General features: G+C 39.3%; 1 long non-coding RNA gene across 1 annotated transcript in view; it reads right to left on the bottom strand.

Moving 5' to 3' along the window:
• LOC148133337 (uncharacterized) overlaps window positions 1-10,982 on the bottom strand; it is a 55,059-nt gene extending 44,077 nt beyond the window's left edge. Inside the window, exons 1-3 of the long non-coding RNA XR_015746680.1 lie at window positions 10,874-10,982; window positions 10,676-10,714; window positions 9,479-9,552 (exon numbers count right to left, since the gene is read on the bottom strand). This is a non-coding gene — a long non-coding RNA (uncharacterized LOC148133337). The remainder of the gene's footprint in view (window positions 1-9,478; window positions 9,553-10,675; window positions 10,715-10,873) is intronic.
• Between the last annotated feature and the right edge of the window lie 1,285 nt (window positions 10,983-12,267).

The raw sequence follows: 12,267 nt of genomic DNA, 5'->3' as shown, positions 1-12,267 counted from the left end.
CTCCAAAATAGTCCTTTATTTTTTTAATACCGGGGTACCTCAAAATCCATGTATTTTGCCTGGTTCACACTCTGCTTGCTGCTTCTCTGCTCCAGCACAGTCTTAGTTTCCCGGACTTTTCGTCATCTTCATGATGGCCATTTTAGGACCACTGCTGCAGCTTGCCTTTGGGAGGGGTTTTTCCTGTCAGGGAGGGGAGTTGCGGCTCTCCTCAACCCTCCAGGAGATTTCCCCTTCTTCACCATCCCTCCAGGGTAGTTCTGGTCCCAAATGAGACTCTCCAGCAAGTGAGCTTGGGGTGAAACCACGCACAATCACGGATTCTGCTCTAACTCCGACAATGAACAAACCAGAAGTCCCGGGGCTTAACTTTTTTCTGTGGCCTGGTTTCTGGCATGCTATGGACTGGGCTGGTCCATAGACCAGAGCTATACCTGCTCTAAGAAGTATAGCTACTCTCAGTAAGAGTGGTATTTTGATATGGATGAGCCATTACAAATGTACTTTTTAGATTAAAGTATTAACTACCCAAATGCCCATGTATCTTAAGAGGGTATAAAATGTGAAGAACTAGATACAATAATAAAATTTGGAAGGATTAATCACATCTCTTATCATGAACATAGATGTAGATCTCTTTTTCCCCCCTTTTGTCATGACAACAAATTTAGCAGTATTTTTCTTCCTTTTTCTACTGCTTTTGGTAGTAAAATCAGCTTCACTGAAATGAAGGCAACAGGGGGAATGTATAACCACTTTGCAAAAGGAAAAGGCCTTTGTCTCTTTAAAATCAATATCTAGCACATTTTTTCTAGACATGCCCAAAACCTGGAATGATCAAAACAGCGCATTTCCAGCATAGCTTCTGCAGAGTTCTTGAAAGTCCAAAAACTACCTCCCACTTCTGCAATGCTTTCTACCTTGCTTTCAGGCAGATTTCAGAAGGAGAGATGGAATCCTCTAGTGAACTATTGCTAGGAGTTAATCATTGCTAAAATCTTTGTGAATCAAAAGTCTGTTTGTCGTACCTGCAGAGCAGAAAAGACAAAAATCTCCAACACAATAAACTTATAAATAAAAGCAAGGACTATTGCATTGTGTTTTCATTGGGATCATCTCTTTGGGATAGAGTTTATTCCATTCTGAATTAGTAAACTCCTTTTAGCATACTTCTGCACTTCCTGTTTTGCTTTACAATTGGGCCTAAAAGCAGACAGGCCAAAATAACTTGAGAAGGCATGTTCTCATGAGAATTTTTAGCTCAATTTTTATTACTCATAACAAGTCAGGGAGATCAGATTAGCCCTGACAAGCTGAAGAATATCAGGTTGACCAGCAAACACATTGGTTCTGTTGAGATTCCTAATCATGAAAGGTCCAAACCTCTATGCCAGAACATGCCCTTTTGATGTAAAAGGTCCTAAGTTCAATCCTCATTATTCTCCAATTCAAAGTGGAAAGATTGGAGGACTTCTGCCAGTCACGATAGGTTGGGCAGGACAGACAAAATGCCAGAATTTATATTAATACAACTTTCTTCATGGAAAAAGCTTGTTTCAGGATTAAGAATGGGTGACAATCATGTTGATTGTAATGTTGACATTCTCCAGTAGATTTTAAATTTTCTAACAAAGAAAGTAGGGTATAAGATGTTCTACATTTGAGGTCTGGAAGTTTAAAATGTATGCAGTGGACTACAGGAAGAGTTAACATATTCCTGATGTCAATATTATTATATTAAATTTCAAAACAATGCAAAGAAATAGATTGAATCCATGAAATAGTATCAAGTTTCCAAGCAGAATTTGCAATTTCATTAATATCTATCTGGGAATATTTCAACATTGGAGAAGTTTTCTTTGATATGGTAAAAAAAATGAGTTAGAAATCCTAGTAGATTTTCTGTAAATAGTCTAGAGGTTTCTCAGTAATATAGTGAACATTATTTTCCTTACTCACTGTTTTTTATAACGTAACACAACGGCTGATATATTGTGGCATTGTAATTACAAGAAATCATCTGAAAGCTCTTGCACAAGAATTCATAAAACCACACAAATGCATTTTCTCTCTGCTTATGTTCTTTGGATTAAATCCATAGTTATTTTTGCTACAATCAGAAAATCCTTAGCAAGTTCCAAGTTACATTCATAGAGCACTTCAAATATCCCTCTAAGTCATAGCATGTGATCAACTGGATATTTATATCAGTTGTTTCTTCACCATTTCTCAGAACCAGTTCCCAAAATGACTTATTGTGGGGAAGGTTCTGATTGTATAGTAATAATTTTCCTTTATATAAATTAAGAATCCAGTTGCATTGGGAGTGTATTGCAATTTTATATGCAATCCTATGAGTGAGATAAGCTTTTAAATATGCATCCAAGAACTGTTTTATCTAGCAATAATGTCAAAGTGTGCCTGCTCTTTGGCATAACAGCTTCCACAGACAGATTAGATTCCTTCCTCTTTATGCTTTTCTGTACATTCACATAATATTTGCTTTGAAGAGTTGAAACAGAGGTGGTATTCAGCAGGTTCTGACCAGTCCTGGAGAACTAATAGTGGAAATTTTGAGCAGTTCAGAGAACCGACAAATACCACCTCTGACTGGCCCTGCCCCCATCTATTCTCTGCCGCCCGAGTCCCAGCTAATCAGCTGGGTTTTCTTTTGTTGTCCTGCAGCAAAGAATGGAGCAGGAAAGCAGGTTAGTGGGGTAGGGTGGGGAGGGAATGGGATTTTGCAGTAACCTTTCCTCAAGAGTGAGGAGGGAATGGAGATTTTGCTGTATCCTCCCCCTGCCATGCCCACCACATCCACAGAACTCGTAGTAAAATTTTTTGAATCCCACCACTAAGTTGGAAGATCCCCCAAAGCAGATGGGGAGGAATATGAGCACCAGAAAAAATGTCATGCTGGTGGAAGTTCTTAATATGCCATTTTCTATAGACCTCTGTTGAATTAAGTTATGCAGAGGTCAGTGAGAAGCATGCAGCCCTTGACTCCACAAGTGTAAGATAAAAGGTAAGAATCAACAGAACCAAGGATTTGATTCTCATTTCATGTGACATATAATCCAATGGTCTAATACAGGTAGTCCTCAACTTATGACTGAAAGTTCCAGTGGACCTCTTTGGGGAGTACTTATGGTCCAGAGTCAAAGTTCTGATAGTCAGACAGCCAGGGGTTGGCTTCTACCAGTTCGGACCGGTTCTATAGAATTGGTTGTTATGATTCTGCACAGTTCAGAGAAACGGAAAATCATGTCCCTGGCTGGCCCCGCCCCTCTCCGCCCACCCCTCATCTCCCTGCCCAGTCAGTCCTTATTGCGCATGAGCAATATTGTGTGCATGCCCAACATTGAATGCATGCCCAACATTGCATGCATGTGCAACATCGCTGACTGCATTCTTCCCCGCCCAGTCACTCCTCAAGGTATTTCTTTTTTTCCCCTCTGACGATCAGCTGTTCTTATGATCAGCTGTGCCGGGATTCCCCTCGCTTATTTACCTCAGGCTTCCCTGAGGCCCAGGAAGGCAAAAAATGGAGGGGCACAGCCCTCCCCCATTTTTGCCTTCCTGGGCCTCAGGGGAGCCTTCTGGGAGCAAAAATGCTCCCCCAGGAGGCTTCCCTGAGGCCCAGAAGGCCCAAAAGGCCCCCAAATGGGGAAGATGCTGCCCCCACAAAAAGAAGAAACTTCACCCCTCTAGCCCCCCACACTCACCTAGCCATGCCAACCTAGTCACGCCCACAGAATCGGTTGTTACAAAATTTGAATCCCACCCCTGCAGACAGCTCTCACAGTCAAGTGACCACACTTTGGGTCCTTGGTATTTCTTGCATACAATTTTTTTTCACTGGAAACTGTAATTTGGTACAAAACTTTTTTCTCTCTAGAATACACATTTTTTGCTAGATATTTTTCATAATGTTTGCATTTTCACCATATTTTCAGAGCTGTGAACCACATTCTGGAAACAATCAGGTTTGGCTTTCTCAAATTCAGCTATATATTATGAAGGACTGAACCAATGTTACATTTCTCGTGTAAAAATGGTCATGTGACAAATTTACCAACCATCTTTAGAGATCTCTCAGTGAGGATTCCATACATGAAAGCCATCATAAAAAAATTCTTTGCCATTCCCTCTTTATTACAGGTACTCCTCGACTTACAGTAGTTTGCTTAGTGACCATTTGAAGTTACAACAGCACTGAAAAAGTGACTTTTCACCATTTGTCAAACTTATGACAGCTGTAGCATCCCCATGGTCACGTGATCAAAATTAACACGCTTGACAATTGATGCACATTTAAATTGGTTGCCATGTCCTGGGATCATATGATCACCTTTTGTGACCTTCGAACAAGCAAAGTAACTGGGGGAACCAGATTCACTTAACAACCATGTTACTACCTTAACAACTGCAGTGATTCACTTAGCAATTATGGCCAGAAAGGTTGTAAAATGAGGCAAAACTCACTTAACAACTGTCTAACTTAGCAACAGAAATTTTGGGCTCAGTTGTGGTCAAAAGATGAGGATTCCCTGTATTTGGTTTATGGAATGTATAGTTCTACTCACAACTATAATCATAACTGACTGAAAACAGGACAAAGAGTAAAATAATATTATCATGCCCTGACTTTTAAATAGCAAGGTAAAGGGGGAAAAACATATAATAATGTTTTCTACAATATTGGTGCTGTAGAGTGGTATTTGCTTTTTTGTTTGTTTTTATCTTTTGGGTTTTTTGTTTGTTTGTTTGTTTCACCATTAAATAAAAAAATAGCTGAGTTGCAATTACTCTATTAGCAGGTTCCTCTAAGCTTAGTACCTCAGTCTCCCCCACGGGGTTGGTGTCCTTGGGCTATAATTGATACTGAGAGAATAACTTCACTACTTACAGTACATTACAAGAATGTCCAGCCTATATTTTTGTCCAAATTGCTGCTGAATTATCATTTCTAATGAATAAAAAGAGATTATTTCACAGGGCAGCATGTTAAATACTTGAACTGGAAGGGATGGTAAAGGAGTAAACAAAGAAGAATATGTTGGTTTCAGGACCTCAGAAATTTAGGACTGATAAAAGGAAGTGTTTCTTTACACCATGTGTAATTAAACTGCATAATTCACTTCCACCTGATATGGCGATAGCCTCCAATTTAGATAGTTTTCAAAGAAGGACAGGGCAAATGTTTGGGGGATTGGGTTGTCAATAGCTATAAGTCTTGATTGCTGTAAACTATCTCCAGAGTCAAAGGCAGCCTGTCCTAAATACCAGTTGCTAGGGAGCAATAGTCGAAAAAGCCCTCATATCCTACTTTCCCAGTTTCCCAGATGCCTCTATTGGCCACAGCATAATACAGAAGGCTGGGCCAGATGGGTTTTTGGCCTGACCCTTCAGGTTTTATGTTCTTAAATTCCATGGACCTATCTCAGCCGGAGAAGAAGGCAAAAGTTCAGCATCAGGAGAGAAACAATAAAGCAAAGAATTTGTGACACACACAGCAAATTCAACCAAATCACTTGATAAACAGTTTTTTACATAGGATTTATGTAAAATGTATGTATTTCTCAGTTGAAAGCCTAACTGAGGATGATAGACTTTACAGTCCATCGTTGTCGAGGGGATCCAATCGGCTACCACAAAATTAAAAAAAAAACGCATCGACTCAAAATTTAGTATTGCCATGCCTTTTGCTTGCTCTTCTTTCTTAGTTATGGAAGAATCCTACTAGTTACAGAAAGTCTGCAGACCATGTTCAACTGTAACTGGACGGCAGGAGAACTCTCTTTTTAAAATCCATCTTCATTTGCTTGTTACTGATGCGTCCAGGGTGAATGTTTGTTTGTTTTAAGTACAAACCAACAGGTTCTACACTGCAATTGGCAATTTTTCTCTACAGTGAGAAATTTCGCTATGTACTCTTTTGGCTATGCCTCCTGGACAAGGGAAGATCTATTATAATTATTCAAAGCAGTTAGCTGGGGTTTGGATTGAATACTTCTTATAAAGCTGGAATTATTCTGTAAAGCAGAGGTCTCCAAACTTGGCAACTTTAAGACTCGTGGACTTCAACTCCCAGAATTCTCCAGCCAGCTATGCTTTCTGGGAGTTGAAGTCCACGAGTCTTAAAGTTGCCAAGTTTGGGGACCTGTGCTGTAAAGGGATGGAAAGCAATATTTCTGTAACTACTATATTCTGAGTAGCATCCGACCCTTCAATATTTTATTGTGATTCCTTTGCTTTATTTTTATTTTTTTAGACTTTAGTTTTATTTGCCTCTCTTCCCCCCCAAAAAAAATCAGCATCATAGGGTGACCTTTTTTTCAAAGGGCAGTTTTTTCACTCCATCTCTCCTCTAAAGATAGTGACATTAGTTTTGTAAATTAATAAACAGGCGGGCATCTGAGGACTGCATGAAGCCTCCATCACCCTTCATTGTGCTTTCTCTTCTGACCTCACTTTCCAGTGCAGGGCCCTCATCTTGACAACAATGCCCTGAAAGCCTGTGTGGCACTTTGGGATCACACTTGAAAAGGTCTTTGGCTGAGGCTGGCTTTCAAGCTGGGGGGACAATTGGCAAGAGGCCTGTGGCTATTCATGCAGAACCGGCAGTGAAAAATGCCTGAAGTCAGTTTCAGGGGTGGGCGATGCCCCCCAAAAAGAAAGCCCACATAACACGAATGGCTGCTGCTAGGCGACTCAACCCAAAGGCATGTCACTAGCAGGCTTCCATGCGCCAACATCAATGGGCTCATCCTTTCCCTATTAGGGGCCTAAACTGATGGAGAAACATGAGAAGGGACTAAGAGCAGGAAAAGGAAATAATGCAAGGGTACATTGTGGTCAAGGCAGATATTGTTGCATCGGACAGCCTGGTAGGCTGAAATAAAGTCACTGGCATCTGGGACTTTCTTTTCCTGTGCATGACTGGTGCCTATCGTTGAAGAACAAGAAGAAGAAGAGGAAGAAGAACAGAGCAATAAAGATATTCAGAAAATTTCTGTGTGCATCTCTGGTAAGCACGAAAGGGGTGGGATTTACTATACCTAACACGTATCACAGTGGCTTGTGAGACTGAATTCATTTATTCTGAGCCAGCGTGATTCAAACTTGGGGAAACAAAGTTTTTGTTGTTGCTGCTGCTACTTCTTTAGTCACTGTTGCTTCCTTGACCCTCTTTGGCCCCACAGGTACATGCCACATTCGGTTGAGTTCAAAGTGAAATATTTAAAGCCTGCCAGAGCTGCCAAGTTATTTTGTTGCTTCCTTAACCCAACAAATATTTTTGACACATACCACAGAAAATCTCACAAGCACCTTTTCCCCTTCTTGGCTCTAAAAATAAAGTTTATCAGAATAATAAATAATGATTTTGAACACATGTCAGTGTTTAAAATTTGCTGTTTAAGACAACTGCCTCATTTTTAACTCTTGATAGCTTTACTCCTGAAAATTAGTATATCTGTCCTTAGTCATTTGTATACAGTACAAACATGTATAAAATTAGGTTAATTGGTAGGCATGAAGGCAACCTTTGATTATGGAACTCCCTCTTAATTCTTCCTCATTCTATTTCTAGAGAGGAAAGGAGTCATTTTTGTTCAGCAAATGTTTTCATATCCAAGCAATTTATTAGCTGGTTTTACATTTTCATTTGAAGCATTTTTGGGTTGCTCCATTTTATACCTTGTCACGACACAGACTTTAAAATACCTTATTTGTATATGTCCTCGATGGCTTTATGAATAAAAAATGACTGATATATATTTTGTCAGTTAATTGATTCATTTATCTATGTAAATAGTAGCATGTAATCTAGACTGGGCAGGTGGTTCAAGGAATGTTGTGTTGGGGCGGGAGAGAGAGTGGGGATTCCTCCTCACACAAGAAATTAGACCACAATAAGAGCTGAGCATCACTGCCCATATCCAAGGTGAAAAGAAAAGCCTCAACTCTTATTGTGATGGCCTCCATTGAATAAGATTTCTGCCTTCTCTGACCGAGAAAAAAATGGGACAAGCAGCAGGAACAGTGGCAGGCATCAATCTAGTAGGAAAATGTTGTCGATTTTTGAATCTCTAGAATTGGCCTTTGCCTTGATGTGGATAAAATTATGCCGTTCAGATCTTAGTTTTATCAGGGTGGATTGGCATCATTTATACTGAAAAATGTATTTGACAAATACCATCAGTGAGTAGCATGCCACAAGAGTCATCAATTGGTAAATTGTCATCCATCCTCAGCATCTTTCTCTCATGCAAAAAATGAGTTTGGGTGCAAAGATGGCTAGTTATGGAGACAGAAGGAAACCCTTTTTTCTTAATGAGGCAGGTTGCCTTAGTTGCAACGGATCAAAGTGGATTAAAATATCACCAGAAGAACAGTGAAGTCTAACACATCTGGAAGGCATCCGTTTTGGAAAATCTGACCTAACAGAAGTCACCAAAATAACAATAGGACATTAACATTTCCTTCAGAAGAAAACTTATTACACTGACACTTTCTACAGACCAGGAAGACAGGATGTTCCTTGTACTTATAGGAAGCAGAAGTGCTTCAAGTGACAGAAATATATTCAAAATCAAAGAGTTAATGAACACTGTAACCATCCCTCATATATTTACCAGCTGTTTTAGAATTTAGTACCTGTTTCCATAGAGGCTTAAACAACCCACCATCCAAATCAATGCCCACGCATATTAAAACACCTACTTCGGCATGATTGTTGTTTTCAACAGAGATATTCTTTGGTTTAGAATGAACAAACTCTTTCTAAATTACTTTAAAGGTTATTATCCTTTAAAGTAATTTCACAAAGTGATTTGTTTTCAGTAGGATTGTTTATTATATGCAGGGTTAAAAACTATGAAAATTTATCCAACACTTCCTCCCAAACTGTCTGCTCCTTAATCTCTAAAACAGACCAGAGACAAGCATCATATTATTTTACTTCTCCCGTGCACTAGGTTCTTACAAAGCTTTGCTTAAATATACAAAAACCATGATTATAAGGGTGTTACTGTTTACCATCTCAGTTATGCCTGTGGTAGTGTGTGAGTTTGTGTGAGGGACATAAGATGGGCTTATGATCAAAGAGCAATTTTCTAGCCACAGAGGAAGCATTTTACTAATCATATCAGGAGCAAATGAATGAAAATCAGGTGAATAAGAATCATTTTATACAAGAATGCCTCTTCATTATATTTTTAGGTGTCTGTTTAAGTTTTGTGGTGCTTTAAAAAAAAATGCAAACCATATTGTTAGTTGAAGCTATTATCTCTGAATCCAACAAGCTAATTTAGGAGACACAAGTTGTGCAGCACAGCCTGAAACCTCTGTGTCTAGCTGTTACTGGCTTTTCTCAGAATCTTCCAACTGAAATATCCTTTGGCTGTTGGTAGAACTGGCTTGCCTTTGTGATATTGTGTCTACTAATTCAATGTACTTTTCCACATGGACTCACCTTGAAATGGAGGCCAAGTAGTAGAGGCAGCTTTGCTCAGAATAAATAGTCATTGGGAAGCCCTAAGCTATTCTCTGTAGAAAGGTAAGGGTTGTAGTCAGTTCTGGTTCTACCCCACTCCCTTATATATTACACAGGGATTAATATGAAGGTTTCATAACTGCATGATAGTTCTCACTTTATTTTGGTTTTTGGGCTGTCTTAACCTTCATGCAATTTTGTAAGAACTTATCACTCCTATCTTTAGAATATGCAGGCATTTTTTTTAAGAAAAGAAAAGAAATGATCCATTAGTTACATTTTCTCCCTTTCGCCATAATTTTTATAAATGTTAAGTTTGCTTCTTTATCCTGCCCCCTCCCTTTTAGGTTAATTAAAGCTGCAGCTCCATAGGATAAACAAATTTACAATTTCTCCATAGGATAAACAGTTTATTATTACATAACATTCCCATTTACTATCCTATGAAGGATTGGAAACATCTAATACTACTAATACTTCTAGTAGCACCCCCCCCCAAAAAAAAGATAGAGAATGGGAAAGAAAGTTGTGATCAAATATTTTAAGAACCTATTTATCCAGATAAATATAGCATTGTTGCACAAGGGTAAATGTCACTCAAAGAAGGACTTCTCAGTAGGTGTACATTAGGATGATACTGTTACATCACATTAAAATAAATGGTTCACAGATGTTGTGTACAAAAATAGCCAACCCAGCTTAAAATTCATTCAGCAAGTCAAATATTCCAGAAGTAGGAATCAGGAACTGTACTCCTTCCTCCTTGCATATGCAACACTGACCAAATGACTTCCTTTCTTGCACAACAAAAATTTCATAAAGGAAGGAGGAGATTAAGTGACTAGGTATAATATAGATACAATTCACAAGTAGGAACAGTATATGTTCCTAACTTACTTAAGAAAGTACAGGATGATTCAACTATTATTAAATATGTATATCTGAGCCTTATTCTTTAGTAATAATTTTGATCCTGCAAAGATATCATCACTAGCTTAAAGAATCTATCTTGTAGTTTATTTATTGATCCATTTTGTATGCCCCCCACATCTCAGACTTGGTGGCAAATGGAATTAAAATAGAATAAATACCAATAACGAACACTATAAAGATTAAAATAAAGGCAACCATGAAACAGAAACCCAAGTCATTCACACAGCCAAGAAGTACACACACCTGGGCTCTAGGCCTGGGCACAGGATCAGTTGCATTATCCTGGAAATAAATGGAAATTCCCAATTGATAAGCTTAAAATAAAATAAAAAGTCTGCAATGCCAAGTCTCATGTAACCTGCTGTTTCTGGGCATTACAAACACATTTTTTTTTTTTTTTAAAAAGCAGCACATTGCAGTGGATGTCACTTGTTCCCTTACCTTACCATCCACCAGTTATCCTGTTCCCTAGAATTGAAGCAAGACCAGGACATTATAAGAGAAATGAAAATGTACACCACAAGATACGAAACCATTAGTCAGCACTTGTGTTCTGTTTAAAAATCCACAAGCAGGGACTAATTCTCATTTGGAAAACAAATATTGACACGGCCGTTGCACTCCAGTTCCCACATTTCAAAAGGCTTGCCTGAAATCTAAAGGGAAACTGTGTAATAGTTTGTGTTGTTCTGGCTAGTGATGGGGAAGAAGAAATGCCCACAAAAGCACTATTCAGCCTCATGCGTGGAGGCTTCCTCGCTGCACACTATGCTGCCTGTGTGGACATCAGGGGGTGAGCTAAGCTGGTGTGCATGGCAGTGAGAAGCAACTTAAAACAGCTTCACTCCTGGCTCAGGCATTTATTCAGGCTTTGAATGCTTATGACTGAACTGTGCCAAAGTGTAATGATAGTCACATGGTAGAGAAAGTGACAAGCTGGATTTTTCATTCATTAGTTCATCCCCTCACTTATTCACTCAATTTGTGATGCCAAATCGGCTTTGCAGACTTTGACTCTAGTAGTGGAACAACCTACTCTGAAGATATTCCTTGGTTGGAAAAAGCTCCACATTGGTGCCTCCAAATGAAAGATGGAGACGGTCTGATTTCTTCCATCCAGATGTTTCCTCAGAAGCTCCAGTAGAAGGTTCTTCAGCACACATAAACAAAGAAAAGTCCCTAGAAATGCCTTGACATTACTCAACTACCATAAGCCCCTAGACCAGAGGTAGTATTCAGCAGGTCCTGACCAGTTCTGGAGAACCGGTAGCGGAAATTTTGAGTAGTTTGGAGAACCAGCAAATACCACCTCTGACTGGAGATTTTACAGTCTCCTTCCCTGCCACGCCGACCAAGCCATGCCCACAGACCCAGAAGTAAAAAAATTTGAATCCCACCACTGCCCTAGACAATTTTGGCTGTTTATCTACAAACTATTCCTTTTAGGTATGTCATAGCCCTATAAGGTAGTCCTCGACTTACAACAGTTCATTTAGGGAATGTTCGAAGTTACAACAGCACCGAAAAAGTGACTTATGACCCCTTTTCACACTTATGACCATTGCAGCATCCTCATGGTCATGAGATTTATATTTGGATGTGACTCATATTTACAACGGTTGCGGTGTCGTGTGGTGATGTGATCCCTTTTTGCAACCTTCTGACAAGCAAAGTCAATGAGGAAGCTAGATTCACTTAACAACCGTGTTACTAACTTAACAACAGCAATGATTCACTTAACAACTGTGGCCAGAAAGGTTGTAAAATGGGGCAAAACTCACTTAACAACTGTCTCATTTAGCAATGGAAATTTTGGGATCAGTTATGGTCGTAAA

This window comes from Notechis scutatus, chromosome 1, assembly GCF_049901735.1.
Source record: "Notechis scutatus isolate UNSWTSFEM ecotype Mainland chromosome 1, rNotScu1.2, whole genome shotgun sequence".
NCBI lineage: Eukaryota > Metazoa > Chordata > Lepidosauria > Squamata > Elapidae > Notechis > Notechis scutatus.
Note: the sequence above shows the minus strand (reverse complement) of the source record. Positions and strands in the feature narration are given on the sequence as shown.